General features: G+C 40.1%; 1 long non-coding RNA gene across 1 annotated transcript; it reads right to left on the bottom strand.

Annotated features, from left to right (window-relative positions):
- Positions 1–4,374: 4,374 nt before the first annotated feature.
- Positions 4,375–6,591, bottom strand: LOC147829180 (uncharacterized). Its single transcript, XR_015449440.1, has 3 exons — positions 6,508–6,591; positions 5,236–5,262; positions 4,375–4,534 (listed from the first exon to the last, which is right to left on the bottom strand). It is a non-coding gene; the product is annotated as an uncharacterized LOC147829180 (long non-coding RNA).
- Positions 6,592–11,842: the final 5,251 nt, after the last annotated feature.

The following is an 11,842-nucleotide window of genomic DNA, read 5'->3' as shown; positions in this document are numbered from 1 at the left end:
GAAGCCATCAGAGCATTTGGGGTGGAGGAGTGACAGCATTCGAGGGCGTCACTCTGCACCTCGCTGTGTGGAGCAGGCTGATGTGGGGCAACAGGAGGAGTCACAGGCCAGACAGGCACCTGCTACCGTTTTCAGTCTGGAGATCGAACAGCCCTGCAGTCCCAGGGTCAGAGGTGAGAGGCATTTAGATTCCTGATGAATTTTGAAGCAGGAGACAACAGGATTGGATACTACAGTTAAAGATGATCCCAAGTTCTGTGATTTTAACTTCTGGAGGGATAGCATTATCACTAAGGGGCTGTGGAGAGGGGTCGAAGGGCTTGAGGTCAGGAGTGGAGATCTGTACCTGCAGGCATGCTGTTTTGATACAGCTATTGGACATCACGTGGGCTGGACATTTAATTCTGGGAGAAATCAACACAGCTACAAAGTGGAGAAGGGAAATGGGCTACAGCTGGCAGGAGAAATACAGTCAAAAGAAGATTTTTAGAAAAGCATACTGAGAATAGAAACATCCTTGTCTCTGATCAGAAAGACATACTAGAGAGGAAATTTGATGGTGTTGAAGCTTTGATTTAAACTTTTGAATCTCAGACTAGGCTATTTGTCAGTGAGTATTTATAAAGTTCTTCCCATGGAAAGTAATTTAGTGGAATAAAGAAAGCATGGATTACAGTTGATTTATTTTATAAGCAATTTGCTAAAGGAATTAATCCATACTTATTTGATTCACAAGATTTTAATCTAGCACATGATCTTTGGTTCAGAGTTGGTACCAGAGTGAGCAGAATCGGTGTCACTGAGCTGCCACACTGGCAAAGGTCCACGGGCCTGGGCAGGATGAGGACAGCCTGGAACTGAGGTGAGAATAGGAGTGCGGGAAATGTCTGGCCCCTGGCAAAGACAGAAGCAATGTGGGACAAACTTTGGCAGGAAGATGAAGATCCAGGTAAGGTGCAAAGGGAAAACAAGTGAGGAAGGGCGTGTTTGTACTCGAGCTAAGGGACCACAGAACTTAACAGCCTCCAGGAAAGGAGGGAGTCTCAAGGGACTCACAGGGCTGGCTGGCTTGGGCCAGGTTTTTTCTGAAAGAATGTAAAACTGTAAAGTGAGCCTAGAAGGTTAAAATGGAACTTTATTTTAGTATCAAATTTGTAGTGAGCTGATGACAGGTCGATCTTTCATAGTATCTAGAGGAGGTTTAAAAATATCACTAATTTCTTCCAAAAGTTTTGTTGAAGCTTTTGCACCTAGAGAATTTATGCACTCCAGAGATGTGGTTTGTAAAAGAAGATAACAATATTCAATGTTGACCTCAAAAGATTTCTAGAAATAAGAATAGTTACAGGGAAAGTCAGTTCACAGATGACATTTAGAAATTATTTGAATAGGGACTATTCTTTGCAGCTACTAGAAAATATTCACAACAAAAATCCCCAGACATGAATTTAGGAGGAAGATTTGTTCCTTTCATATGCCCATCATTGTTATTCTACCTACATGATCGTTAATTGCAACTCTGACACATGCAGGTGCAGAGGAAGTTCAGTCTATCACTGATTATAATTTGGGCACACAAACCAATGCGCCTCAGAGGAAAATCAGTAATGCGAATGAGAGAAGATGCAAATAAGAACATGTGGCTAAGATCTACAGTTTATTACACATTTGTCCCCACCACTAAAAACATGCAGTTCAATTTTTGAGTCTGAAATTAGTTCTAAAACTGTGAGCCTGAGCTAGATATGGTTAATTGATAGAATGGCTGTATCCTCTCTTGATGAGAAGTGGCCACTACCTGAGTCAAGTCCAGGACATCTACAGGAGACAGGAAGTGCACATCATTTAAGGAGCCAGGAGGAGCTTTAAAGAAAGTGGCTGCTACATGACTACAGCTGATTGTTGCCAACCGAGAAAGAACTCAGTGCTTCAATTTTCCATTTTTCAAAAGAGCAAGAAATCTAAATTTTCAATGGGAAATTTCCCAATTAAAACAATAGCATGTAAAAAATTACCAGGGGGTGGGGTACAAAACACATCTGTGTGGCATGTTGAGTCCTCCAGTGGTTGGCTTGTCATCTCTGGTCACTTTGGGGAAGGAGCTGAACATGTGACCACCTTTTCAGCCAGACCTATTTCTGATAAGAATTCCTAAAGCTTTCCAAATGTTCTTGCCCGAACACATTTCTTGAGATAAATTGGTTCCCCTTTAACTTGGGGACTTGTTTAACTTTCCACTTTTGTTTTTAAGTTACTTTTGATTTCGCGTTAATATTTTATCACATGTCATGTTTTAAGAACTGTTATGGTTTAGACCTAAGGAGTTCCAAAAGCCTCATGTATTTAGGTGGTGGTGCCTTGTGGGAGGAGATGGGTCTAACGATGTGACCTGCAAGTGTAATTCTTATTTCTGGCTCCTTCTCTTTCTGCTTCTTTGCTGCCATGTCTGAGAAGCTTTCCTCCTTCCTGTGATCCTATTTCTGCATTGGAGCCAGACACCATGAACTGGATCCACCGAAACCATGAGCCAAAAGTAAACACCCTTTAAATTGGAAGTGTCACACATTTGTCTCAGAACAAATTAGAGTACAGTATTTTCAGATGGCAAAAAGAAGTTGTGAATGATTTTGATAGCCCATCTTCATGTTTAAGGAAACGGTGAAATTTATTAGGGTATTATAAATATTTCTAAATTCCTTTCCATATCCAGCTTTTCCATCACACCTAGATCATCCAATAAGGACATCAGCAGAAAGAGCTCTGGCCCAGGCTTAGATACTGAGTTGCAATTACACATCCACTATATACAAATGTGTGCCATGTCTAAATGCTCACATTCCTCACACCAACTGCATACCATGTTTTTCCTTCCTTATTGGTTTTGTGTGAGCCAAAGGATTTGAATGGATGTTAAAGTGTCATCTTTGCAGGTGCCTAAGGTAGAAACTGCAGATTCTTTATCCATCCATAGCTCTAAAACCAGACTGTACAGCATCTACCTTTCCATTGATTCTTTCCCATTTTCCCTGATCTAGTTCAGGTTTCATTATTTTTATTCACTGTCTCCAAGTTTGACGTGCACATGAATCACGTGGGGATTTTGGTAAAGTCCAGATGCTGATGCAGTTGGTCTAAGGTCAGGCCCTAGAGTCTGTCTGTATAAACTCTTAGGATCAAGAAATCGTTAAAATCTCTAGGATCAGTCTGGTCCCTCTTATTACTTACTGTTTATTTCATTCTCTTCTGCTTCTTGTCCAAATCTTCTCATGAAGTATTTCAAAGTTGAGCTACAATTCAGCTGCCCTCAACCAACCTCTAATCTCTGCATCAGATGCATCTTTTTTCACAGAAATAGTGGAAATCATGGAGATGTGGAGTGAAAGTTCCTTCCTTTCGACATAGCTTACCCTTGCTCTCGTCTTTCACCTAAAGGAACTAGTGGAACAGTTCAGGCCACTTTAATATTAGAAACATAAAGTTTTAGATCACTGGGACAAAATACCCATCACCTGTAATTTAAAAGAGAAAGGATTCATTTGGCTCACAGTTTCCAGAGGGTTCAGTTCCTAGCCAGGTGACTCCAAGGCAGATGGTGCAAGGGCCAGGTGGAGGACAACAGCTTGTATCATGTCAGCTAGGGAGCAGAGAGAAAATGGAGAAGCAGCAGACAAAATACACCATTCTAGGTCACACCCCACTGGGGCCCAGCTCCAACCAGCCCCGCCTCCTAACAACACATTTAGCAACTCAACTCATCAGTGCATCAGTCCACTGACAGGAAGAGCACCCCTATGATCAAATCACCTTCCAAACCCAGGAGACTTTGGGGGAGCATTTTAGACCTCAACCGTAACACTTTGCAAATTTAAAGAAGGAAGCGATCATCTTCCACTTTACTGTCACCCTGTATCCCTTCACTCTCCTGGCTAGTGTTGGAGAATCTCATTGCAGTCTCAAGGCGGTTTGCAGACTTAGGCTTTTACTTCACTCCTCCTCACCCAAGAAGGCTGTTGAAAGTTCAAATTTTTATGAATCAGGAAATATCAGTGCAAAAGCAGCTCTCTTTCCCTTTTCCCTGAGTTCAGGTCTGGAGTTCACCTCTCTGTACTGTCAGCTCTTTGAGAACCTTTGTATTCATTAAAATGTAATTTATCTGACAGTCATTTTCAACAAGGGAACTTGTTCAAACAACCTAGCTTTCCGGCCTCAAAAATAAGATGTCTGTAAACATTTGTTAAAAAGTCTTTTCCCCTTCATAGGACACTAGGTCTAAAAGGAAGTCTTTTATATCCTGCTGTAACTGACATCAGCACACAGCAGGTGCTCGGAATGCTTGCTATAAGAAGGGAGTTTGCCTTGCTGAGCAGAACCACCAGCAGAACCAGATCACCCCTGGCAGGTGAGGCAGGCAGGCAAGACAGAAGCTCCAAGACTGGCTTCCTGGCCACCTGGAACAAAGTGGGAAGCTGTAAGGTATGGCCACACTTCTGGCACCAGATGTTTCATATTTCTTCACCGCACATTTGAGAATGGGCTGAAACATACAAGATGATTAGAAAGAAACGATAATTGTCCTCAAAAAGAGACTTTCCTTATGAAAAACCTCTCAAATAGTTTGCCTTTCAGTGTTTTACTATCCACGATTAAAAATAGCCACTGCTTCCTGCCAAGGATTGTAAGAAAATCAATAAAAGACCATGACTGTCTATCTCGGAGTGTCATTTATTAGATAGATACATTTACTTTTTTTCTTTGAGGAGCTTAGTTTTAAATTGTCTTTGGCCCTATGAGATGGATGATGAGAATGAAATGTGTGAAAAATTAAACTTCTCCAGTGGTAAGTGTAAATAATTCAAGAGTTATGCTGGAGACTGGTTCATTAGTTAATTTTTGCAGTTTAATCATTTGTAAAACAGACCAGTAATGGTGACCGCAGTATGGCTTGGCTGTAAGTTTTCAAAAAGTTTAGGCCCCCGCAAAAAAGCCCTTAGAGAACACAAAGCACTGTCATTACAGGCGGGTTATGGACCAGCTGTCAGCAGCAGCCACTGATCCTTTCATGTGAGCAATTGGTTCAGTGGGGGAAGGCACAGGAGCCTCCGGCAGAATTATATAAAATCCTTTCCATCCTCGGCTTACTCATCAATAATTAACCTGGCAAATCTAGAGTTTGCTTTGAATAAAATGAACCATTCCCCATATGCCTCTTGAAATGGTGAAGAATATAACTCTTACCTATGACTTGAGGAAAAGACATCTCTCCTGAAAGAAAATAAAATATGATAAATAGGTAATGTAAAGATAACCTCTTATCAATATATCTCATAAAATCAGAGTAACATTCTAAAAATATTTTAATGTTTTCATCTCTTTGGCTGCATGGAACATTTAGGCATATAAAATATTAAAATAACCGTGATGATGATTTTTGGTGTGCTTGTTGAAGAAAGCATATACATTTCCAAAATACATACTTGATGTATTCTCCAACCTCTGAAAGGCGGCAGCAGAGGCACCACCCCACAAATGTGTTTGGTCTTCGCAGAACTATCTTTTCCAATTAGAAATTGAAGTCATTTTGTTATAGGGGAGAAAGTATTGGATTTTAGATTTGTGTGGAGTCAAGTTTGAATTCTACCTTACTACTTACCAGTTAAATGACCTGAAATTTAAATAACTTTTCTGAATCTCTGAGATTTTTTTGTTTATAAAATGGACAAAAGTGTAGTTAAATGATAACAAACATCAGAGGATTGATTGAGATAAAATACTTAGCAGAAGGCCTTCATAACATATTAAATATAATATTTATGGGTTAGATGTGTATCATACTAGAATTCTGTCATCTAAATTAAAACATCCCCTATGTTCCCCTTATCGATGCCCTCTACAAAGTAACTGAGTGCAGCTTTGGCATTAGTCACGCTTTAGCCCAAAGACGGCTCAACTAATACTGCAGCTCATGTCTGGGTTTGAGCATTCACTGCATGCACTAGGTACTGAGAGGATTCCAAGGGAAGTACCAACACTGCAACATTTCAGGAACAGTGCACAAAGTACTCAAGCAAATAAAGCCAGACCATATGTAAATAGAGGAGAGATGAATGATTATATTCTCAAATATGATGAGAGTAATAGTGGGCTTAAAATAAGTGAATGGGTTTTGAGCTTGGCCTAAAGAAATGTGTGGGTGGACAGAGGCCTAGAAACAACTCAGGCAGGAGCAGGAAGAGCAGAAACCAGAGCAGAGTGAGAGAGCACAGCATGCTTGGGGACAGTGAGGCACCTGGACTTACCCATCTTGCTCGCTTAAATAAAAGGTGAGTATTCTGTTAAAGTTAGCTTCCTCTGGAAGGAAGCACCTCCTGCCACTTTGCATTAAGGAAACACTGACTACTTTCTTTAAATAAAACCAAGAAACAAAGATCTACCATCTCATCTATAAACTGTCCGAGGAAGCAGTTACTCATCTTTCTGTCCCTGGAATGGAACACTCAGGACACTTACCTTGTAAAGGGAGAAGGCCTGTTTTGGTTCACAGCTGTGTAGGTTCCAGTCCACGAGCAATGGGCCCTGTTGCTTGCGGCCTGTGGTGAGGCAGAACATCATGGCTATTGCGTGGTAGAGCCAGACTTCTCTCCTCAGGAGCATAGAGGAAAAATGAGGGGGGGGGCATAGTCCTCCAATTCCCTTCCAGAATGTGCCCCTGATAGCCTATTGGTTCAATCTCTCACTGCTGGGACAAAATAGCCAACCAACTTAAAGGAGAGGTTTGTTTGGGCTCCTGTAGATATAAACTATAACACCTGCTGACCTCCCATTGGGCTCCAACTTTTACAGCTTCTGCCTCCTCCCAAGAAGTGCCACCCTGGGTATCAAGACATTAGCATGAGGGCCCCTGGGGACATTCAAGATCCAATCCATAGCAGAACGTGACCTTAGCAGAGGAAGGTGGAATTTCACACACAGTCAGTGTATTAGTGAGCTCTGCCATTGCTGAGACACAATGCCCGGCATACACACACTTTAATGGAGAGGCTTATTTTGGCTCATAGTTTCAAGAGGACTCAGTCCATGATCAGCTGGCTCTAAGGTAGAAAGAGCATGCTGAAGGGTACAATGGAGGAAAGACCCACCCAGACACACTCAGGAGAGTGCTCCACCCATCCCCTGGCAGATTCAAGCCAGTGATGCCCACACTCCAACCTAAGCACCAGTCTCTCTTCAGTGGACTCAGCCAATGGCTCCTCCATCTTCAGCTCATGGAGCTGACAGAGTGGACCTGCCCACTCCGTCCTTGTCAGTCTCAAAGGTGCCCACATGAGAGCTCCTTTGTGCCTGGAAGTGACATGTTTTTATCAGATGAAGGTTGGTCACAAGGTCATACATAACTGTAAGACAAAGTACTCACTAAAAAGAGGATGATACTCATCTTAGTGAAGTGTAAGCATCTTTCAACTCAATAATGTAAACAAATAAATGTTCCAGATCCCATTTGTTTGTTTTATTAAGCTTGACATTCTCATGTATCCAAAAAGCCCTTTAGTTTTAGTTTATCAGATTTGTGTGAGCATTCATGTTAATATTTTTCAGGAAGAGGCTATAATCTTTTTCAATTTTCCTCTTGAACATTCTACAATGCAGTGGTTAATACTTCTTCTCCTTTAGTCTCCAGGGCCACTCTTGCTTCATCACACATTTTACAAAATGCAGTCGCCAGAACTACACCACAGTCCAAATGCAGATACACTCCTGTTTTGAACAAAGTAAATTGGTGCTTTCTACTTCTCTTCAAAAATAATTTCTGATGCTGCCATCTGCATTATAAAGGCTTTGAATACAGCTTCTCAGGAAAGTCTAGAATGAATTCTACATGTCTTGGTCTTGTCTTTGGTCTTACAATTTTGATGTTAAAATCTGCTTTTCTTTAAAAGTATTGGTTCTCAACTTAAGATGTATATTACAATTATCTGAGGAGCTTTAAAAATGCTGATGCTGCCTTCTTCCCTCAAGATTTTTAATTAATTTGTCTGACATAAGGCTGAGGTATTAACATTTTTAAAAAGATCTATAGATTTATGTAATATCCCATTGGGATTTTAAGCACTATCATACAACTAATTTTGTGGATTTTTCCAATTGTATCCTAATTTCCTGCTTGCACATAGACTTATACAAGATTAAAACTTCCCAGCATTTTCTCCCATTAGTTTGGAATTAGCACATGGGAAAACTATGGGGTCCTCTGAAGCCCAGAACAAACCTTGCACTTCAGCACATATGATAACACACATGGAAGCACAGGTGTCTGATGCCCTTTGTCCTCCAGTTCCTCCATATGAACACGATATCTACATTACCTGTGTCTGTCGTGTGTATTGACTTGGATATAAAGGTCTGCTGTTTTCACTCCCCTCCCCTCTACCCCTCCTCCCTCTCAAAGAATCCAATGCATATATTGGTTAGAATTCTCCAGAGAATCATAACCTATAGGGCTAGCATGCTCTACATTATAAGGAATTGGCTCACACAGTTTTATGGCTGAGAAGTCCTATGATCTCCATTCTATGAGCTAGAGACCCAGGAGAGCTACTGATCTAATTCAACCCTAGGGCAACTGAAGACCAAAGTTCCAGCTCAAGCTGGCAGGCAAAATAGGGATCACTTCTAATTTTCTCTGCCTTCTGTTCTATTAAGGGCTTCAATGGATGTGGGATATAAACCCATATTGGGAAGGATGATCACCTTAGAAAATTCATCTATTTAAACCCTAACTTCACCTAGAAACACCTTCACAGGAATAGTCAGAGATGTGTTTAGTTAAGTATCTGGGACCATTTGACCCATGCAATTTGACACACAAAGCTAACAACATCACATGCCTTCATGACCTTAGCAATGTGGACTTTCTGGGCATTTTGATGAGAGGAACAAAGCTGAGTTTTCCACTGTGTATTTTATATAAAAAAATCTAGAATCCACATTAATGACCAGTGAAGGTAGCATTCCCTTGTAGGTTTATCTAATTTTGACTTCCAATTCTTACCACTCTCAATTCAAATTGTTCTCTTTTTATTCTTAAGTGAAATCCTTGTCAAAATCCAAGGTGGGACTCTCAAAATATCTGAATTGCAAGCCAATGCCAGTCTTGATAAAACTGAGTAACCTCCAGTTGATGTGATTTCAGTTCCTTTAGAATTTAATGTGAATGTTAATAGTGTTACTGGCCATATATTAAAGGTAATGTGATAAAATGTATGGCATATCATCTTTACTATGGAAAGTCTCACACATTATTTTTGAGCCTCTGACCTGAAGTTTTTCATCCAGGGATCTATAAACCTGTTGTCTAGTCAGTAATCTTCTGTAAGATCTTGTATTTTTAGTTACTTTTCTCATTGGTTTATTTTGGCTCACAAAATAAGAAGTTTCAGTCCATAATTGGCTGGCTCCAAGGGAGGACAGCATGGCAGAGGGGCATCGCAGAGTAGAAACAGTCCATGGCAGGGTAGGCAGGGAGCATGGAACACCAGCAACAGACAGCTTCCCTTTCCCTTTTATTCCATCCAGGCTACAAGCCTTTCAGGTGTCATCATGGCTCTCAGGGTGAGGTCTTGGGGTCTAATTTATTACCACACACCCTCAATCCTAGTAGGATACACACTAGATCCTGCCAGCTGGAAAAGCCTCACCTGTGAGCTCATGAGGCTGTGGGGGACATCTACATGCCATAACAGACCTTGAATGTCATTCTCCTCTGCAAGTAGTTTCTCAGATAAATGCATCCATACCTCTTGGAGAAATCCTCATGAGTAAGACTTTTGTTTCCTTATATCACTTTTCACTTGGGTAGTGTTACATAATTTAAAAGTATCTTCACAAATATTTTCATGTTGCAGCTTTTTATGGAACAAGCATGTAAAAACTGAAATTATCAGTTACATAATTAAAACCCCAGAGGAAGTGATTTAAAGTGAACAACTACTGATTATTGTCATTCTATTGGCATCATCACCACCATCATCATCTTTTGTGATTTTTTGGGTCAACTGCACATGTTGCTGTTCTAGCCAAGTTCACTGATGTGCCTATAGCCATGGGGGCTCAGCTGGGCCAGGAAGCTATAAGGAGTGAGGTTCCAGTCAAGGGGCACAGAAGTGCTGCTGCCTCCTGATGGGAGTGTGGAGCCCCAGTGTAGACAGCAGTGAACACGAGGACTTGTACTTCATTGCGCCAGCATTGACCCAAAGTGTGTTCACATCTTTTTCTCATTTAATCATCACAACCACTCAGAGAGGTAGCAGTATTATTTCATACATTTTTATAGTTGATGAATCTCAAGATATGAAGTCAATGATATAATTACCCAAATTGTTATCAGATGGCACAACTAGGATTTAAAATTAGGCACTGTCAATCAAAAAATCATGAAGAATAAGACACGTACACACATCCTCCTTGTACAAAACAGGGTTCTGAAGCTCACTGATAAATTGGTAAATAAGTGATGTTCAGTCATCTATGTTATATGACTTACTAATTTTTTTTTCAGTTTACAAAATAAATATTTGAAAGCACAAAATCTGATTTCTTTTGTAAGGGGATCGAACTCGTGTCCTTGCACTTGCACGGCAGGTGGTGAAACCACGGAGCTAAATCCCTGGCCAAAGTCTGATTTTATTACATAAAATTTTAGGTCTATCTGTCTATAGGAACAGATTTTAAACACTTTCTTGCTTTACTTTCTAAGAAAAAGTGCTTTTCTCCAGAATAATTTTGAAATATGTATAAAAGGAAAAGAAAGATATTTCAGATCACAGTAGTGAAAATATACATTCACCAAAGTTTTCTCTAAAGCATTTTTCAAGATTTTTGCCTCAAAATTGAGGAGCCTATTCATAATTAACTGTAATCTCACAGTATTTTCTCCACCCTAGCTGTAAATCCCACTTTAAAGCACAGCTAACGGAAATGGAGGAGAGCAGCAATTCCAAGTAGCAGCTATCATGGAAAATGAAGCTCTGGACCATTGGCCACTGCAAGCCCTTGCTTCACTGCATGAACATAAACTTTGCACACCTCTGCTAGACCAAGAACATTTTAGAAAAGATTGGTATATGAGCCCATATAATACTGACAAACTATGCTGTCTATATTTTTATAAACATGAATTTTATAGATCCATATGTGCATAAATATGTACATATTTTTAAGCAGAAAGAACAAGAAGTGTTTGAATTTTACCAATCATCACATCATGTGCAAACCCCGGTATCGTATTATACTGTCATTTTTCCCCTCCTTTTTAAAAACTGTGATAGGGCATTTGTTACAAAAGATAGCATTTGCATTCACTACCATGCAGGTTGCATTCATCCTTTTCTGTTTTGTTTTGTTTTTTTGTTTTTGGATTTTTTAAAAATTAATTTCATTGGTACATTTTAGGTATACAATACAATGACATTCATCATTGGGAATTTTCACCTTTACATAAGCTCGCAGTTCTTTTTTTTTTTCCCCCATTCCCCTGCCCTTCTAGCAACCCCTCCATCCCTCCCTATTGACAAAGACTTTGTTTTCATTTTTTCCTTTTCTCTTATTAATTCCATTCCCTTCTTTCCTTTCCCCTACCCCTCCCACTTCTCCTTCCCCTTTGCCCCTTTTCTTCCTATTTCACATTATCTATTATATCTTTTAGTCCTTATTTACACCTTCAGTTTCTCACACTAGAGAAACTATTCAGTATTTACACATGTGTCCTATTTATTTCACTTAAGAATATTGCCTCAATATGCATCCGTCTAGCTATAAATGTCTCCAATTTCTCATTTTTTATGGCTGA

This window comes from Heterocephalus glaber, unplaced genomic scaffold (assembly GCF_053883595.1).
Source record: "Heterocephalus glaber isolate CG9 unplaced genomic scaffold, H.glaber_assembly_v1.0 deba00000678, whole genome shotgun sequence".
In the NCBI taxonomy this organism is placed as follows: Eukaryota; Metazoa; Chordata; class Mammalia; order Rodentia; family Bathyergidae; genus Heterocephalus; species Heterocephalus glaber.
This window is presented reverse-complemented; position numbering and strand designations above follow the sequence as displayed.